A 21,476-nucleotide genomic window follows, 5' to 3' on the forward strand; every position below is an offset into this window, starting at 1 on the left:
AAATGTTTTCTACTTTTCAGTCTCACAACCGCAATTTCCACTTGTCTCTCATTATCCCTTTCAGCAATAAGCTATCACTACTTGCAGCAATCATACTTCCTCCCTACTTCAAGTGATGGAGATGTTTCACCACGTCATTTTGCTTGTCTATGATCCACACCACTGCCTTTCCTTAAACTCATATTTCTATCTTCTTCTCAAGAATTGACTGAGTTGTGCAATCACTGTTGTCAGCTTAGGATTGAAGTCCCGGCATCCAAGGGCCGGCCCCTACAAGGTTGTGTTCTGTTAGAGATGAGTGGTCAAACATGGGTCCATGCTCACGTGATGTTCACGAGGTGCGGAGGTGGTGCTTGTTGAAAGCAAATTTTGGCAGTGCAGGGCTCTGGAGGATCCCAGCCAGCATTGTTTTCAACATGTGGTAAAATCAATGTCTTAAGACAAGCATATGCAGTATAGATGGCTTCCTCTCTTAAGGCCATTTTGTTTCATATGAAACCCAAACAGCAATTTACCATGTGGTTGTGGGGCATTATGATATTAAGATCACAATTTTGGTGGTCCTCTGAATTTGGAGTTAATCATGTCTAATTTTCCATTTCACCAAAATTACTAGTTTCTTGACGAGGTATGACCCACATTTTCATCGCCATTATGATATTTCCCGAGCTTTTTTTTTTTTTTTATATATATATATATTTTTTTTCAGTAAGCTCTACCAAGCTAGGTGAAATTGTGGTCCTTTGGATTTGAACTTTATTGATGGTTTTTCCCCCAAAAGGACAAAATCTTTATTAGGAATGACCCGATTTTTGTATTGCCTTTATATCATTTTGTGGTGTGGTGTTGTTTCGAGCCAGCTTCACCATTCTAGTACTTCGGTGCACATGGATATATTGCGATGCAAACTTAAAATGCACTAGTGCAGATTAAAATGCTTTTAATGTGGGAAATCTTGTTTTGACTGGCATTTCAATAGGTTTCTCATATACACACTGTATTGTTGTCATTATTGTCATGAATTATGCCACAGTTTAAATTAATTTTTTTAATAAAAAAATATTTAAATGTTGCTAATGTATTTTTTGTAAAAAAAAATTATAATCATGAACTCAAAATATAATATATATTGAAATTCAATTAAAAAAAATTATAAAACCCAAATAAAAAAAATACAAAAACCAATAAAGAAATATCTAATTAAAAAAGATCCATAAAAATAAACAAAATTAACTTCGATTAACTTAATATCAAATCCGTTATTTAGATTATAAGGTTAAGATAACTTTTTAAAAATTAAAAATAAATCAAAAAAATTTACAAAACCTCACTTTTAACATGTCTAATATGAAAAGTTGAAATCGAGAACATAAAAAAATAAATTAATAAAATTAATATATAGCTCATCATAAAAAAATAAAAATTAATCATGAAACAAAATTTTCAAAACAACTTAATATTAAAAATGAAATTAAAAAAAGAAAAAATAAAATAAATTAAAAGATATTATTGTAATAAATAATATTTTATAAGTATGGTTTTATTGATTTAATTATATTTTTTAGTGTTTTATTAATGATCTTGTCTGTAAAATTGGTAATATGTTCTGAAAACGTTTTATTGGTAGTTTGACGATGAAGGAAGAAGAGTGCCACACAAGTTGAAAGAAAAAAAATGGCGGGGCTATGGCTTAGGTCAGCCTGAAAGGTATTTCACCAAATACATTGCAGATGTAGCAACATTTGGCATTGGACATTGACTGCTATAGAGCACGTTACTAATGAACAATGGGGATATATGGTAGTCTCTTCTCATCAAGATTATGCATTGCAGCATGAACTGCAACTGGATTCTCAACTAGCTAGCACTATATTTTCTAGATGATTGCGTGTGTGTGCGTGTACGAATTTCTTTCTGTGAAATTAAGTGTGGATGTTTTTAATCGAATTTTCTCGTTTTTCATTAACAATGCAACAACGCACGAGGCGCAGCAGGCTAAATCATTTCCCACTCTTGATTTACTGTGCTCTGTTCCCACCGCACCCCTTCTCTCCCTTCCCTGCGTAGGGTGACCTATTTAAGCTTGACACCCTGTTCAAGTTTCATGTGCATACTGGTCTAGTTTTGTGGGTTACAGTACTATATATATCTTTATAGCTGGGATGTGTAGGGGCCTGGGGGCTGCTCAGTTCTGTGTGGAGAAAGTGAACATGAGGATGACAGTAGTTTGAATGCGGGAAACACCAAAAGGCTCAGCCTATCAGCTTAGATTAGCTTGAAGTCTTAGATCCCAGCACTGGGACACCCCTAGAATGATTCCCATCTTTAATATCCTTTTTCTTCTTCTTCTTCTTCTTCTTCTTCTTCTTTTTTGCCCTAGCGAACGACTGTTGTTGGAATTATTGCCCCATTTGCTTCTCCTACTGACGACCTCATAAGCATCCGTTTGAATTCAGCAGCTCTTTTGGAAAACATATGCTTGTCGCCAATTACATTTATGCAAAAAAAGGTGAAATATCTATAGCCTCAATGCTTGTCTGCCTTCTATTATTTTTTATTCGTGAGGGTAAGTGCACGCTTGGAGCCCAATAATTGCCGTCAGTTATCACAATTTGGTTGCGATATTCTTCTGCCCTCTGAAAGTGCCTTTTCCTAGAGTGACTTGCAAATTGGATATTCTTCTTTCCACATAATGCCTTGCCCTTCAAAATTATTTGTGACGTTGTGTATAGCAAATGATACATAACTAGATCAGTTACTCAAACTCTAATATTACAGTGTTTAACGGTAGAAAAATAATCTGTTTTAATATTCTCTGAAATTTAGTCATATCTAAAAATTCTTTTGAAATAACTTACAAGATATTTAAATAGCAAATACACTAAATTGCACTTAGCCATAGACTCATTATACTATTATTTACCACAATAAAGAAAGAAATGAAATCTATATATGGCCTCGGCCAAAAATAAAAAAAAATAGTTGTCTTTGATTCAAGGTACCTTGGTATTTTTATAGCGGCTATTAGTCATTAATGATTTATGTAATGATATTTTTATCTATAAAGTATTTTATAAACAGTAAAATAACAAAAATACCTCAAAAGTAAAAAAAAAAATGTTTTGGGTTGGGTATATAGGTATTTTTTTTGTTTTCTTATATAGTAGAATTACTAATATATTAGATCCAAGAAATTTAATGCATTGGGGTCAAGGGTATTAGAGTCTTTTGGCTCCTTTTTTGTTGTTAATTGTTGGTTTGTATAAAGGTAGAGTAGTAATTTACTATTAAATAATATTTTTAATTAAAAAAACTATTAACGTGTGTTCAATACGTCTTTGTTAGTGGGTTGTATCCATACCATTTATGTGGTACGTGTGATGCACTTGATAGCCAAAACTAGTCTTCTCTCATCTCCATAGATGCACCATAGTGTCTTTTTTAATGTGGAGTAGTGTATAGCAGCTTACGGTGGTTGAATTGTTGTAGATAATCATTTATTTATTTATTTATTTTTTCTCTTTCTCTTGACATTTAATGTATACCATTATCTTCTTTGTTTTTTACTTAGCAATTTAAGTCCTCATTTTCTTAATTTTTTGTTTTGTTATTTTTTCATTTATAGAATTTTTTTCTTTTCAATTTAGTCCTTTAATTACAATTTCTCATTTTTTTTCAATGTTTTTTTTTTAATTTTTAACTTTTTGCTTGGCATTTTTGTTGATTTCTTTTTCTTTGAATTTCATCCTTCAATCAATTTATTTATTGTTTTTTTTTGTTTAGCTTAACCCTCCTTCTTTTTATTTGTTTTTCCTTTTATTAAAGTTATTTCTCAATTCAATTTAAGTCCTTTAAATGAAAATTTTATCCCTCTAAATAATGTTTTCTTTTTATTTGTTTTTCCTTTTATTAAAGTTATTTCTCAATTCAATTTAAGTCCTTTAAATGAAAATTTTATCCCTCTAAATAATGTTTTTTTTCACCCTTATTTTTTAGATCTTTTTGTGCAATTTTTTTTTCTTGTTGTCTTTTGACATTTAATTTGTTGGAAATTCGGTTTTGTATAATTTTAATATAATTCTGCATTAATTTTTTTAATATCAGTTTTATGATTATCTTCAAGTTTTTTTTTTTTTTATGGATTTAACCTAGATAGGTCATGAATTTTACATATTTTTTAATATAATTTTTTTAATTGTTTTGTTTTTATATGATTTTTCAAGATATTACTCTAGAAACATTTTCCTGCCTCGGTCCTCTTCCTTGTCTGACAAATTTGACGATACCGTCACAGAGGCCACAACATTTTCCTGCCTTGTTCCTCTTTCTTGAGATGAAAAAAGTGTGAAGTGACCCTAATTTCCGGAAATCCTTCTTTAAATCCCAATATGCTGTCCAGCTTGGGAAGTCTTCAAATTAAACTTGTAAAGGATCCAGCGGGTCCGGGGGTGCTTGGGGTTGAAACGACGTGAAGGGTTTGAGGGTTGTGTTTTGGGTAAATTTGGCATAGCTATATGGGAGTAAGGATTAGAAGTTCTGTGTTTGTGTTTGTAATGAGGTTGATGAATGTTTGATGTAAATATTTATGTGATAGAAACCATAGGGTTAAGGTTTTTAAATTAAGATGGAATTAATTGCAATAATGTTTGTTTTTATAAGAGAGAAAGACAGGAGGGATATTTTAGAGTGTTTGGGTGTAAGGTGTAGTAGCTTTTTTTCTAAGGTATCACACTTTTAAATAACACACCATATTTTTTAAAAGCAAAAAATATATGCTTTTAGGATGAGGTATGGTAGCTTTTAAAAAAACACCAACCACACTTCTCACCCAAACACCCTCTAAAGTTTATTTTAAGAGATAATTAATTGATAATATAACCTAGTGATCAATAGGTAAGGAACATGTTTTCCTCTTGCTACATCTATACACAACTATTAAAGTTAATTTTTAAAATAAAAATATTTTTTAGTTCTTCTACGTGCATTATATTTATTAAGGATATATATATATATATATTCTCTTGAATTATCATAAATTAATATAAATATATGTGTTAAAAGTATTCTAACCCAAGTCATAGTTAAAGTTTATAAGAATTTCCTCTAATTTAATAATAACATAATATAAGACCATGTTTGTTTCTCAAAAAGTAGTTTTCAGGAAACAACTTTTCAAACTTTCCTGTGTTTGTTTGCCATTAGAAAAGTTGGTTAACGGAAAACACTTTTCGGTCAACGCAAAATATTTTCTAGTCAATGAAAATTAATTTTCAGTCAAAGAAAAATTTGGTTTGGTTTTCAGGAAAGTGTTTTTCTTTTTGGTTGTATTTGTTTTCTGAAAAGTGATTTCCAGGAAATCGCTTTCCAAACTTTCTTGTATTTGTTTGCTATTAGAAAAGTTGGTCAACGGAAAATATTTTCCAGTAAAAGAAAATTTAGCTTGATTTTCAGGAAAGTTTTTTCCTGAAAAATTTGACCGAAAAACATTTTCTGGAAGTTGTAAAAAATTTAGAAATGTTATTATTTGCTAATTATATCAAATTTGATCCTCAAACTTTTGATTGCTATATATATATTTTGTTTTGAATATTTATTTTTCAATTTTATTTTTTAAAATTTGATTTTTATATTAACTTTAGTTCTCATTTTTATAATTTTTATTTGTATTTCTCCTATTATTTTTTTATTGAAATTTTTTATTTATCAAATTTGGTTCTCATTCTTTTAATTGTTACTTATTTTATTTGAAATACTTTATGAAATGTTAATTATTATTATTTTAATTTCTTCATCTTTTTTTTTAGATTTGATCTTTATTATTTTGATTATTATTTATTTTATTTGAGATAATTTATAAAATTATATTTTTTTCAATTTCATTTTTATTCAACTTTTTAATTTGTAAGATTTGTTCCTTATTATTTTAATAAACTTGAGAAAAATAAAACATTAATAAATTATTTTTCAGTTTATTTTCTATAACATAACCAAACATTGAAAAATGTTTTCCAGTTCATTTTCTATAACACTACCAAAAATTAAAAAATAATTCACTTAAAAAAAAAACAACTTTCTTATAAATAAACGGAGCCTGAGTTATCTTCCTTATCCTCTAGTTCTTTCTAATGTGGTATCAAACCTAAAGATATAAGATGATGTAAGATGATAGAGGCTAAACAAATAATTATAACATTGCATCAAAAGAAATAGCTAGAAGAAGCCAAGAAAAACTTAATGCAAAGTTTATAACTCCTTGCATAAGAAGTTGTGGAACAGAGAAAATTATACATGAAAAAAGAAAAAAGAGATCCTCTTAAAAGGGAAGTGGACAATGGGCAAAAAGTTATAATGAAGAATGTGGCAGCACCCACTAGACAAGAAAAATAACTTAAAAGAATCATGTTCAGGCAATGAAAAAAAGATTAAAAAGATGACAATGATATGTGATTAGAAAGTTATGATAAGATTATCCTCCATGAGAAGTTAAGTTTTAATAGTTACAAGATTTTTAAGATTAAAGAGTTTTAGAATTAATTTTGAAACTAATTTTTTTTAGTTTTTATACGTGAATTATATTTATTAAAAAAATATTTTTTTATCTAAAAATTTATATAATTATTAATTTTAGGACCCGTGAGATTAATCAATATATATGCAAACTAACCCGAATACTCATATTTATAAATAAAAAAATATTTATCCTTTTAAATCTCTTAAATTATTCTAAATTAGTATAAACATATGTATTCAAATCCGAGTCCATATGATTTTCTCTCTTAAGATGGTAATATATTTTATACAAAAAAGATTTATTTCCACCACGCTAACTTCCCTTCCGAACTTCTCCCCTAATAATTTCAGCTGTCTAACACGTTCGACTCCCGTACGTCTCATCTAAAATTAATCCAGGCAGTACGTGTCCTGAAAGTTGCTGTGAAATGCATCTTAAACAGTGAGATTATGAAATATCAGCATGCTACCGCTAAGGATTAAAACTTCAGATTGTTTACTGGGCGGCTTCTTCAACTTCCCCATTTCTCACTTTTCAATTTTTCAGCGATAAACTTCCCTGATTTGTATTTGTTGACTGGAAAGTAATTTTAATTGACTTTTAATTAAGTTAAAAGGCTAGCTAGTCTATATATCTAGTGCTGGTGTTTTCTGTCCAGGATCCAAGCATTATGACACATCAAAATGTTGTCCCGCACCCCATTTTACTACGGTAAAACCAATTCCTGTGCATGGTTAATATATATATTTGACTGAAAAGAAAAAAATAGAGAAAAAAATAAATTTATTTTTAGAATAATTTTAAAATAAATTCTTATCCTTTCAAAACAAAAACAATAAAGATAAAAAACACTTCATCTACATCCTTACTTGCTGCCTCTGTCTTTTTTGTTAGATGCATGCAATGTTCCAAACACTAATAAAGCATCTAACGGTAAGTTTTCCAGTGGACACATGTTCGTCTACATTATTAAAATGGAAAAAAAAAACACTAGTTGTTGTCATTTTTCTCCTCTTCTCGTGGGAGACATAATGAGGAATCAAAACCCAGATTTTTGTTTTTTTATTAGATTTTCTGTTGTTGAGCATCTTATGTGTAGTCTTTTCGATTTTAGTTCTGGTTCGGAAGCTATGTGTTGTTGTGTTGTGCTTGTTTTTGTCTTCTCACTGGGTGTGTGTGTGTGTGGTGTTTTTTTTTTTTTTTTTTTTTTTTTTTTTTTTTTTTTGCTGTATGTTCATGCAAAGAATGGCTTCAGATCCAAGAGCCAGGCATCATAAAAGTCAAAATAAGTTTGTTTAGAAGTGGAAATAATTCAATGTCGTACAATAACATGTGCATGGAAACCAGTTAGGATAAGTAGTTGTTTGTAACCATCCTTCTGATCTTTTATTTTATCCGTATACTACTGTACTTGCTCCAAAACCATTGGCTCTCTGTCTACAGAATTATCGTAAAAGGTGAGACATTTCTATTTAGGAGTAGAAAATAATGCCACCGAATAAGTTAGTAAGTACGTACAATAATATCTGCCACCAAATTCAGTTCTCTAATTTACTCTATTTTTTTCCAGTCATCCGTTCTGAATTCGGGATTAATTATAAATCTTGGGTTTAAATAGTCTGCAGATCTTCTTTCCCCGCCTCTTCTATCCTATGTTTGTTGTAGTTTGCGACTACTAAGCAAATGTTAGAGGAGAGCGGAACACTAACATTTGTTTTTCTGGAATTTATTTCTTGTTTTGTTGCCATTAATAATTAATAGGCTAGGAGATGGGAGACAACACCTCAACGAGGTATTAAAAAAAAATTATCATTATTTTTTGAATGGCTAGATTTTTTAAAACGGTCTAGAATCTATTATAAATACATATAATTGCTCCAAGTTCTTCACAACAATGTAAAAAACAAGTTCAGTGGTGGCTTGAATCTGAAATTTTTGAACTCATTTTTCATGAAAGATGCTGGATGCTGTGAATAAACAAAATGAGGGAGTCTTTGGATGACCGCAGAATTTCTCATTTAATAATGTAGTGCATCCTCCTCTTCCTTTTTTAAGCTTATTCATTTCCCACTACTTTGATCTTCTTAAAGAGCCTAGTCCTACTCAGTCTAGTGCATCATTGATGACTAGAAAACTTCTTCCTAATTGTTTAAGCTGTCAAGATCTACACTAATTAGCATCATGCAAGTGGGGCTGTTAATTAATTCACTGTTAGAAATAGGTAGAGAAATTAGCTAATGCTCATTAATGGAGTTGCTGTGTCATCATCTACTTTGTTGATATTGCAAAACAAGGTGAGAACTGATTATCATCAACAAGACAAATATTTTCCATCCATTTATGTAATCCATAGGCTAGAGTGTACTTAGCACCAAAGTAATCTGTCCTAGATTAACAAAAAGTATGAATTCAACTAGGTTTCGTGTCTCTAATTATTTCCATGATGTGATGATGAGGCACAACATTAATCAATTGCTTCTTCTCCCAATAGGGCCCAAGGTAGTTATCAATTCTGTGATCGTGGCATGGATTTTGTTGCTCACCATATAGGAGGAAAAATGCTAAAATATTCGTAATACATATGATTAATGTGGTCTGGAGATTTTGCACCCGCGATATTAGCAAATAAAATAATACAATAAAGAAAGGGATTTTAACGCCAAAATTAATAGAGATGATTGAATGTTGATCTCATGCTTTCTAATAGAAGACCAACAAGTAGAAAAGAGAGACCAAGTTAGGCCAAACATGTGAGAATAATAGCAGAGAGCATATTTATTAATGTTTTGGCTTCTTCGATTGGCTCAAAATTAAAGAGAGAGAGCCAACAACAAGATGACACCACCGCATTGTCTCCAAAATTAGGCCAACTATGATGTTGTTTGGCAAACATTTGACAAAGCATGTCTCTGGCTTCTTTTGTTGAGATGCTTTGAATATATTATCTCTGTGTTCAACCAAAGTTTGATTGTAGAATTTAGAGGAATACTTATATTTGGTTCTGAATTCTTACAATGCGAAGATGGGCATCCCACTTCACAAGGTTACCATGTATGTGCACTCGTTTTTTCCTTTTTCCTTTTTCTTCCAGAGGGTTAAAGTTGACGGGGGAATTAAATATTGACAAGTGTTTATGGCAAGGGAGCAAGACATTGACAAGTGTTCTTGCTCGGGGTCCGCTTACAATGACATCACAATGACAGTCTTAGTCATTTTGTTACCAACTATTGTCCGAAGGAGCTAGTGGATAGGGCATGAGGTCACCCAGAATACATTCGAAAACCTGGAAGAGGGTTAGAAAAAAAAAATTTACCCTAACTTATCATGTTCCCAATCCTGCTTACATTCCACTCATGTCATGTCCAATATGTCCTGTCCTTGTTACCATCTTTGTTTCTGTGGTACCTGATGGACTGTCTAATTTTGTCAGCATCTCAGTGATTTACCTCTGAAACATGCATAATGAGGAATTCGTGGGCATTCAGTTAAGACTCGTAGCTAGTCCTAGTAGCCTTTTAGCCTTTTTCTCGACATTTTGATTGCTTCCCTGGTAAGATATTGAGAGCAAAATGATGAAGGTAAAGGCAATGGGGCAACATTTCAATGATGAAAGTTCCACAAATTTTTTTTTTCCCCTATCTACTAGGCGTCCAATCCTCCTCCATGGCTATGTTGTATAATCTGCTGTCTGGTGTATCTTCTTGATTAAAAAATAAAAAACACTCTTTTCTTTTAATAAAACCTCTAGCTAGGTTTAATCTTCAGAAACCATCACCTAATCTGAAGTCATGAATATCATTGGAGTAGGAGTGGATGGGATTTGTGATGAAGAGGATTAAGTCACAAGGGAAATATATTAACAGAGGGCCATTTTTTATTTGATGAAATTGTTCTAGAGTTCTATTATCACTACCCTCGATCCAGGATAAACACATTTTCCTCTGAGTGGGTTTCTCATATCTATTAAATATGATTTTTCTCTTTTTTGTAATCTATTTATTACAAAACTTTCTAGGTTTACTCACCTGATCTTTCGATTATTTTTCCTGTTAAGATGTTATAACTTGTCTTCAGTAAGTGCTCGTTTTGACTCGATTCTCCAACACCCACTTTCCTATTTTCTCAAACATTTGTAGCTGTAAGTCTATGAGCAAACTTTAGCTTAAAATAGTTAGCATGACAGAGTGAAAGTGTTAGCATGACAAATAATGACACTTTATAGTAGAATTCCGAATACTTCAAATTTTAAACCGTAAAAATATTTTAGTTTATTAAGATAGTGTGTTAATCATCCTAGTACAACTGGATTAGCCGTATCTTTTTGTAACTACAGTGAACTCTATAAATATACATGTATTTTCAATAAGTAAAGCTGTAAAGGATTGAAAACCTACTCCAATACAATCTGTTTTACTCGTGTATATCATTACTCTATTTTTATCTTTCATGGTATAAAATCTTTATACGACAAACGCGTGATCTTTTCTTCCTAGCATTCACAACTATCAAAACTCTCGTAATGTCTTCTAGTTCATGCCACACTGAAAATATGCATAATCCTAATTAAAATCTTTATACTACTTCTTGAGCGATTACTGATCAGAAACTCATAGGTTCTAACTTTATGGCATGGAGAATGCAGCTCATGACTTTTCTTAATATCCATGACCTTGTTGGCTATATTGATGACACAATTAAGGCTCCTAAAAACTATTTAGGATATACCTAATCTAGCATATACAACAAGGTTCTGAAAGGACAATTGTGTTAAAAGTTGGATATTTGCTTCTATTTCAAAAAAATTAGTGGCTTCTCTTTTATGGAATTAAAAATGCCAAACAAGCATGAGATTCTCTTTAGACCCGCTTTTCATCGGCTACATAATCATGGGTTGCATTACTTAAGAGAAAAAATCAAACTCTTTCTCAAGGTAATAAAACTTGTACTGTTTACATTGATGAAGCTACGTGTGTTGTTGATCAACTAGCTGTAGCCTTGCAAACCCATGGATGATGGAGATCTTATTGCTTAATTACTTATCTCTTTTGGTTGAATATGTTAGTTAAAAAATTATGAATTGTTCTTACTCAATGTCACGGGGTCTCGAGCGATGACAGAGGTTCGTGCCATGCTTCTTGATAAGGTGTGGTGTGTTGGGAAGAGTTTTCGGATTTAATCGTAAAATTATAATTAATGTTTAGGAATTGCTACCAGTATTATGGTCACTAAGAATCTATGTTCTGTAAAAGTCTAGGTAAGAGATTAGTTGTGGAAGAGAAAGACACGTCATTTCTAGTGCACCCTACCTAAGGTAGGTTACATTGTTGTTTGATTGTTTTTCTAGGTTGAGTTTTTATTCAATGGTTTTTTCTAAAGTTCAAGGCATATTACTTTTCATGAAAGAGTCTCTACATTATCGAGATAATCCTAATCATTTTAATATCTGAATTTTAGCATCGTATTTATTTACACCTTATATCTTTAACACATGAGGGTATACTTTATTGTATAATTTTATACCCCATAACTATTAAAGTCTATATATGGACCCTAAAAAAGATTGGAAAAAAGGTTTTTAATATTTTAACCAAAACCCAATAGATGATCATAACTGGTTATGATATTTATTTTTTTAGATGTTCAAAACATAAGAAAGATGCAAATTTTTTAATGAAAATATGCTTTGAAAAATTTTAGAATTTGGCCATATGTGTAAAAATAAAAAAAAATATTTTGTTTTTGAAAAGAGAAATTAATTTAAAAGGTTTTTGATATTTTTTTTAAAAAATGTCTTGAATTTTTTTAAAATATTTCAGAGAAAAGTAGGTATTTTAATATCAGATTTGTATTTTACAGTGTAACTATACAACTCGATATTATACAAAATTAGAAGAAAAATATTTGAGAAAATCATAATTTTTTAAATGATTTTTTGAAAATTTATTTTATTTATTTGGAATTTTTTTGTTTTTTTAAAAATAAATATATAATATAATATTATATATTAATTAAATATAATTAAAAAATATCGACCAGGCTGGATAATTAGGCTAGACACAAACCCATAAAATAATGGGTTGATATCGGCTTAAAAAAATAGGGTCAATCTCAGGCCAACATATTTTCTTTTTGTTTTTGGCTAAGCCAGACCTGACAAATTATGATAGGTCAAAACTGGCTGTCTAAATCCAAAGTGAATCATTATGCCACTGCATGAATAAGAAAGAGGTGAAGTAAGGAGGAGAAGAAGTTGTTGTCACTGGCCTAGAGTGAGGTTAGAGGTGGTCTAGTTGTGGAAGACGAGAGGCTGATGGGAGTTTTGGTCATTGGAGTCACTGTGGGTGAAAGAAGAAACTGGTTTGTAAAGGAGAGAGAAAGGTTCACAGTGGCTCTCGGTAGTTGGTTGGTGGTTGGGCTAACTACCTGTGGTGGAGCTGGTGATAGCTCTGGTTGATGGCTGGAACGGCGGGGAGAGAGAGGTAGAGAAAAATTGCATAAACGAGGGTAGTGGGGCTAATTTTTTTGCCGACTTTGGACCTGATTTTCTCCTCCTTTAGGCTATGAAATCTATCTTTATTTACAAGCAGTGGAAGAGGGCAATCTTGTCTACACCGGAGAAAATTTTTAACCCTTGATTCAATTGGGAAGGATCTAAACCATTAGTTCAAAGTGTGCATTATAAGTTGTTCAACCTATAGAAAAAGGTTGCCTGAGTTGGCCTGTTTAGACCGGCGTAGGCGCTACCTCGTTGCCATTCAGACAACAATGTTTAGTTGGAGTTGTAAAGAAACTACAACGGATCATTTGCGTGTATGTTTTGTTAGCTTTGATAGAGAAATGAAGCATTAAATGTACTTGAAAAGTAGCCACCCAAGCAGCATTCTCTGGCAAAATCAAGAAAGACAATGAATAGTGACCACATGACATGTTGTCTGGTTTATATATATATATATATATATTCAAAACGACACCGTTTTGGGTTGAATTATGAATTTTTATTTATTTTCAATTTAGTCCTTCAACTTTTAATTTATTTCAATTGCACTTTTAAATGACCCTAAACTTTTGATTTAATGCAATTAGGTCTCTGTGAAACTTCAACTTCAACCCCAGATTTATGCGTCTTTTGCAATTTAGTCTTTGGTATTGAATTTATGCAATTTAACCCCTAATTGACCATTAAACTTTCAATTTCTTCAATTTCACTCCTGATTTTTGTCAATTGAACCCCTATAGTTTGATACCTTTTGTAAATTGGTCATTGGCTATGAATTTTATCAATTTAAACCTTAATTGATCCTAAAAATTCATATTGTTTTTGCAATTTTACCCCTAATTTTAATTAATTAACTTGAAAAAAAATTGGTCTCTAAAAATTCTAATCTTCTCAATTAAGCTCAAATTAGGCTCTCAAATTTAATTTTTCATCAATTAAGTTCCAAATAAAATTAATTTGACCAATTTAAAGTATAATTAAATACTTGCACTTAATTAAATCCTTCAATTAGACCCAAATTAATTCTTAAACATAATTAAAATTTAATTTGTCCCATGATTAAATCAAATTGACCTATTAAAAATTTAATATGTCCTTGTACTTAAATTTTATGCAAATTCATCCAATAATCATTTCATTTGACCTTGAATTTGTATTTTTATCTTCATTTTTAGGTATAATGGGGTACAATTAGGCTTTAAAATTTCTTTTAAAATTTACAGCTTTATTACCCAGCTTACTTTCTCCACATTACTAACCTTTATTTTATTTTTTATTTTTATTTTGAAAAAAAATAAAAAATAACCCATAATTAGATTATGACACTCAATATCTAGTGATTTGGTGTAACAATATATGAAATATTTTCCTGGCCTCTATTCCAATCTTCCATGTTAGGACAAAGCATATTGAAATGGATTATTACTTTAATTATAAAAGAAAAGGTTGTAAACAAAGATGTTCAAGTATATCATATTTTCATTGAAGATTAGATCGCAAGCATGTTTACTAAAGGGTATACAATGTTAGAAAATAATATAAATTATATCTTGAGACTTCATCTAATAGTTGAGATGATTATTTGATATAATATCAAAACTTTATTGATCAAGTGGTCAGGAGTTCGAATCTCACCATCCCTATATATGTGATAAAAATTAAATACAAGGTAGTGTGAACTTGTGTAAGTTTCAAGTTCAAAGAATTTTCATTTAAAAAGATATGTTAAAGAATAATACAAATCATACATTTGAAACATCACCTAACAATCTACTTAATACCCATCAATTTGTAGGGAGTGCTAGCATGACAAATTTTGACAGTGTTAACATGAAAAAATTATGATAGTTCATAGTAAGAATTCTAAATACTTTAAATTTTAAATTGTACAGATCTTTTAGTTTATTAAGATAGTTTTTTAAACTTTCTTGTACAACTTGATTGGTTAGATCTTTTTATAAGTACAACTCTATAAATATATATGTATTTTCAGTGAGTAAGGGATTGAAAACTTACTCCAATACAATATATTTTATCTGTGTTCACCATTACTCTATTTTTATCTTTCAAAAAATACATTCAAAAGAAAATGTGTCTTATTACTTCATATTTGATCGAGCATTAATATAGAATGAAACTAATTCATATGATTATGTTTAATAAACAAATGAATTACGTGGAAAACCTTTTTGAGATATTTATGAACCAAAGGTAAAAGGCTAATATGAAAAGAATGTCTAGTTCATGCAAATTGATTGTTTTAATAAAAAAATTTATAACTTTTAATTCAATCATTAAATTATATTTAGATTTTATAAGGAGATTTTAAATACCTAATTATGTAAAAGAGTTTGTTATTTATAACCGGTTGAGATCTAGAAGATCTTCAAATTAGACCCAAGGCTAATTTTGTTATTCTTTTTCTTTATTTTTGGATTTTTTCAGTTTGTTGAAAACTTTTATTGTTTTTTGTTTTTTTTTTCTTTTTAAGTATTTTAGTTTGTTTAAGTAAATGATTGTAGTTCATGAATAAAGTCTATCTCAAGAGAGATACTTAATAATAAAATTATGAATTAAAATTTTTATATTACAACTTGATTTAGTAAAATTTTATGTTGTCGGTATTATCTTATCTTTATTGTATTATTTTTGCAGGAGAGTACTACAAGGATTGGGAGTAGTGAACAACTTGTGGCAAAATAACAATGATACTTTCCTCTAATCTAAAACATGAAAACACTTTAAGAATGGAAAAAATCTTGAAGTATCTACGTACAAATTATTGACTGTCCTAGCTAGCAATAGAAACCAGCATGAAAATTATTGCCCTATCAGCAACACCAACCAAAATTATGTTTTCTTTAGAATTTTTACATTGTCTTCACCAAAACCAAAATGGCACATCTTCACTCGAACAAAACAATGACCGAAATTGTCAATCAAATTATGTTTGGGATAAGGGACAGAAATGAAAGAGATAGGACATCGCTGAATCCCTATGGCAGAGGATAATCTGGCGAGTAAAGCGTGGATGAATGGATCACAATGAGCTGGTTGGGTTCCTGAAATAAAAATGGGTTCCCCTCGTAGATTCATAGCCTAGCAGATAGCATAGGTTACAGCAGATATCAAGCATAGACTAGTTCTTGGGAGGTTGTACAGCCACGTGAATTCATTAAAGGTGTGATTAAGATCGGGGCCACAGTCAAGTACCAGCCCAGAAAAGATTTCATGGGCCAATCTCAACTTCACCTGTAAAAAATTAGATATTAATGGCTGAAAAGGAAAGGAAAAGAAAAGATGGAAATCAAATTTAGTGTTGACAAATGCATGCCATGTTCTTTTTATCCCCGTGATGATGGTTGGCTCGGCTTCCATTATGCTAGAATATTATAGTCTCAAAGAAATTATTATGATAAAACAAAATCTTTTTAGATATGAGATACATACTGACTTTATTGATTTCATTAAAAACAATGCATTCTGAATTATACCAACTTAAAAGTTCTAATTATTGTATGAAATTCGATGAGTGACTTTATATTATTATTTAATGCATGGTGTCTATAAATAATCCTAGCATATAGTTTATTCGTTATTATATTCAAAAATTAGAAAATAGATGTTAACTCTAAGAAGGTTCATCAATTCTTCATGTAAACAATAAAGAATAGTCATGCATTCGTCTTTCAAACCGCATGATCCTATGTTATAATTATCTTATATTAATTTAATTCATCAATTAAATAGTCATTGTTTATATAAATATTTTAGTTTACAAATTAGAACTTGAAGCGTGAATATCTTTTTAAATTTATGGTTTTAATTTCACACCCTTTTCTAAATCCTAATAAGTTTATGTAGATAAAGATTTAAAAAAATATTTGAAAACGGGGTGCATATTGTGCTCTCAAAAAATTTAAATTTTTTTTGTAAAGGATAATTTTTTATATATATATTGAATCTTTTTTATTTGTTAATTTTAAAAATAATTTTTAAAAAATAAAAAGTTTATTTTAATGCATTTTATCACAAAATTTCTTTGAAAAATAATAATAACCATACTTTCAAATAAACACTTAAAAAACAAAATAAAAACCTTAACTGTTGAAATCATCCCATATCCAAATTCAATCACCAGTTATTTAATTACTTTTTCTTCTATCTCCACAAATCCTATGCTCCTCTCTTTAGTGAGATTAGAACGAAAATATTTGATGATTAAATTAGAAATAATGATTTAAACAAGAATATATATATAAAATAGAAAGTCTAGTTCAGCCATGTTAATTTGTTGTTTAGCAAGAAGAGTGGGCTTTCATTTGGCTCGTTAAGGGTCTAAACAGGCGAGAACGAAGCTGAGTGGGGCATTTTCAATTGAATGATTGATATTCTCGAAATATTCTTAAGGAAATCAAATTAAATTGTCATTTAACATGGGTTGTAACAACCTTACAAAAGATGATGGATTATGTAATAACAATGGGAGATAGTTGATTTAAGCCACACAAAGCTCTAAGCCGAAAGATTTGTGTGCAATATAATAACCTTGCACCCTTGGTGTTGTTGGTCATGGTGATCATTATGAAAACCATGATAGGATGATTAAGCCCAATGAACTTAGACAAGTATTGTCGTCGTGTCAGGACCTTCTAAAATTGCATTGCAGGAGAGGTGGGGGGCCGTATCATAATAATTGGACTAAGTCTTCTCGATATTGCTCACTACAGACGATTGTTCTTGCAAAATCTAATTGTCGGATCGCGAAAGTATTATCCTTAGCAACAACGAAGATGTTTTGATGTAATGATATATATTTGGTCTCAAAGTCTATGTATAATCACGAATTCTCTTGAGAATGTGAGTTATAACCACCAATATTGCACCAATAGTTTAGCGATTTATAAATGGTTGTGCAACAAGTCTCTCCCCCAACTCAGGGTGTTTCCCATCCACAATAATATTACAATAAACAATGATAATTATTGGATTTTAGAGAGAAATAGCATGACACTTACAAATTATAATTTTCTTGTTTGGTTTTTTCTTTTTGTGCAACTTAGTTAATGCTTGATTATTGCTTCGAGACTAAAAATATAAAGATTTATCCCAAAAATATTTTAAGAAGTAAATTTGTTTTTTATAAATATTTTAGTCTCTATCTTTTAAATCAATATTCATATCTTTTAAGTATTATTATTTTTATCTAGAAATAATACCTAATACAATTGTAATAAATGAGAGCATGTGCTTACGACTTGCATCAATTTTGCAGTGCACAAAGTAGGATATGGTGATCAGAAAGAAGTGGTGGTAGTTTGGTGACTTTGGATCCTAATTGTTGATTCCCTTTCTAGCTAGCCGATCGAGCACTCTAGCTAGTGCACCGTCCTTCTCATAAAAACTGTGTCATGATAAAGTACCCTCCAATAAGTCACGTGGAGTCGATTACCCTCCCCACCAACTTTCGAAAAAAAAAAGAGCTAAGGTATTGATAGGCTTTTTTTTTTTTTCTTTTTTGTAAAAAAAGTTTTGATAGTTAATTTGGAGTAAATTAGAGGAGTAAGATAATTAGTAATAAATTTGATTTATTAACAAATTAAAGATGTTCGTTTTGTGAATCCAAGATGACATAATACAATGGTAGCTAAAGATTTTCATCTCCTTCTTAATCAATGCTTTGGTTCGAGCTCTTAGACTTTAGCTTACAATAATCCCATAGATTGTAGTTTAATTTATTTATCGAAATATATTAAACTTCAGTTTTTTATATATATATATTTCTCTCTTCATACGTAGGTGTTGCGGGCACATTAAAATATATACGAAGTCGAGATAGATTTTTGATTGCCTCTCCTTTTGAAAAGACTAAAAATTAAAATAATATTTGTGTAGAACAATTAAGGTAGTGTTTGAAATTGTATTTTCAAAAAATTTAAAATTTAATTTTGTTTAAAAATTATTTTTTATATTTTAAAATTATTTTTGTGCTAATGTAAAAAATATTTTTTAAATTATAACTATTAACACATTATCTAACATCTTGCATTGCATTGACTTTTAGTCCAGATAGATTTTTGATTGCCTCTCCTTTTGAAAAGACTAAAAATAAAAATAATATTTGTATAGAACACTTAAGTCAATGTTTGAAATTCGATGTTTGAAATCGTGTTTGTTTAAAATTTAAAATTTACTTTTATTTATAATTATTTTTTAGATTTTTAGATTATTTTTATGTTAATGTAAAAACTAATTTTTAAAAAATAAAAAAAATATATTAATATATTTTTAAATAAAAAATATTTTAAATCATAATTATTATCACATTATTAAACGTCTCCTTTATTATGCTGAGTTTTATTGCTTGCTTGACCGTGTCTTATGTGGTTTATTATATGCCCCTAGCATGTCCTGGATATGAACCAATGTGAAAACTCAATTAACTCCTTGTACCAATAATATTTGGTTAGTACTAGTTTTTTAATATAGTAATATTAATAAATAAAAAAAAGTAAAGATTTTATGTGGTTATGTGATGATGTCTTTCTCTATCTCTACCTGTATAAAAATTAGTTAATGAAAAATATTTTTCAATATTATTGTCTTTATTATAAGAAATGCCACAACTTTTCTCATCTTATAGCTATTAATAATAAAAAATAATTTATTTTATAGAAAAATATTTTTTAATACATTCAAATAATATATTTTTCTAGAAATATTTTTTTCATAGTAAAATATTTTCCCTAATAAATAATTCTGTAAAACAAACGGATCGTAATGTGAACAAGAAAGAACCCAACAAGCTAACCATTTAAGAAGCTGCACTGAATGAAGGGAACTTAAGCTAGCTTACGTTAATATTCTCCAGCTCTTTCAATGGAAGCTGTAAAATTAACTTTAAGCCATCAAAATCGGTGTTGATTTTGTACTTAAACCTCTGTGGTATGTGGAAATCTTCCGAGTATATATCGCAATAACATCCCATGTGCATTGATACCATATATAATGGATATATAGCTAAAGAAAGGTCATTATCACAGAAGTAGGAGAAGATAATATGGAGTTCAGAACTTAATAGTCCAAGACTATTAGGGCACGCCCTGTCAGTCTTTGAGTAATAATTATCGTTGAATGACTGTCCTCCTTAGTTTATAACACCAAGTTATCCCCATGTATCTCTCTTTGTTTCTTGATGAAATTCGGTAGACTTTGCAGGGTGGTGCTTCCGCGATATGTCGTTGGTTTTCCCCATCTTTTGCACTAGGAAAGCCATATATGGGCTAGGGTTAGGTATAGAGCCATGACTAAATGTTCTGAGGCTGTAAACACTTGAAAACAACATCTGCAATATAGTACACACTTCGGCATGTGGGAACTTTTTTTGGTCTGGGGACTTTGAACATTATTGGAGGCACAAATTTAATACATGATGTGTACATTTGAAGCAGAATCTTTATCTTTGATTATGATCTATAAAGTAAGAGTTGTCAATTGCTCTCTTGCACGCATGCAACCGTCAATGGCCCCAGATTGAATAACACATGTAACGGTCAATGCTACAAGGATGATGATATCTAAAGCCAAACAATCTCTGTGTTCAGTTCTTTGTGGAGTCAGATTGAACACAAGATTGGCATTCGAGACTTCATTTTCAATCTGTTTCATGAACTGTAAATGCTTGATGAATGATTGAAATCATGCTTGAACTTGACAACTCCATTGTTTAGTCACTTTCCAGATCATGCATCTAGAGATTGTTACGTTTTTCTGCTTGCTGCTTTCTCCGAGTTCTAACAATAATCGAACTGAGTCAACTCCACCTCTTGCACAGTCTGTGCTAGCCGGTTGACCAACTGATGCAGTATCTGGAATTGCAGGAGTTTTCATAGAATTGATTAGATTTTTAATTTCTTGTGATGGTATGGCGTACTGAACATGTTATTCACTATTGATGTGTTTTTGGAATTGAAAAGGGGTTAGTGATTTTTAATTGTTCTTCCTTATGCAGGAGCTAGAACTGTAAGAGCTTTCATATAATCATGATCTTTCTTTTAATAGTTTATTTACATAATATATTATGGTGATATATAGTTAAATTTTATTTATTTTTAAAACAAGGATTTATTTTACCTAGAGTTTTACTAATATTTAAAGGAATGCCACTATTTCTTAAAAAAAAAAAAACTTTGATATTTTTATAGTTTTATAAAGATTTTTTTCCTCTAGCTACAGCCAGACTATGGCTGTGGTAGTTGTCTCTTGCCTCTCTTTTTCTTTCCCCTACATCACTAACCCTTATCCATGGCTAACGCCTGTAGCTCGGCCTGTTTTCTTTGAGTCCAAACCCTATTTTACTAACTTGGGCTAGGTCTAATCTCTTAGAAAGGCTTGGGAAGTTAAGCTAGGTTTGGAAAAGCTAGCCTAACCCATCATAATACAGGAATGCAGATGCTCCACAGCAATTTG

The sequence above is a fragment of the Populus euphratica genome, unplaced genomic scaffold, assembly GCF_000495115.2.
Source record: "Populus euphratica unplaced genomic scaffold, PopEup_1.0 scaffold101.1, whole genome shotgun sequence".
Classification (NCBI taxonomy): Eukaryota; Viridiplantae; Streptophyta; class Magnoliopsida; order Malpighiales; family Salicaceae; genus Populus; species Populus euphratica.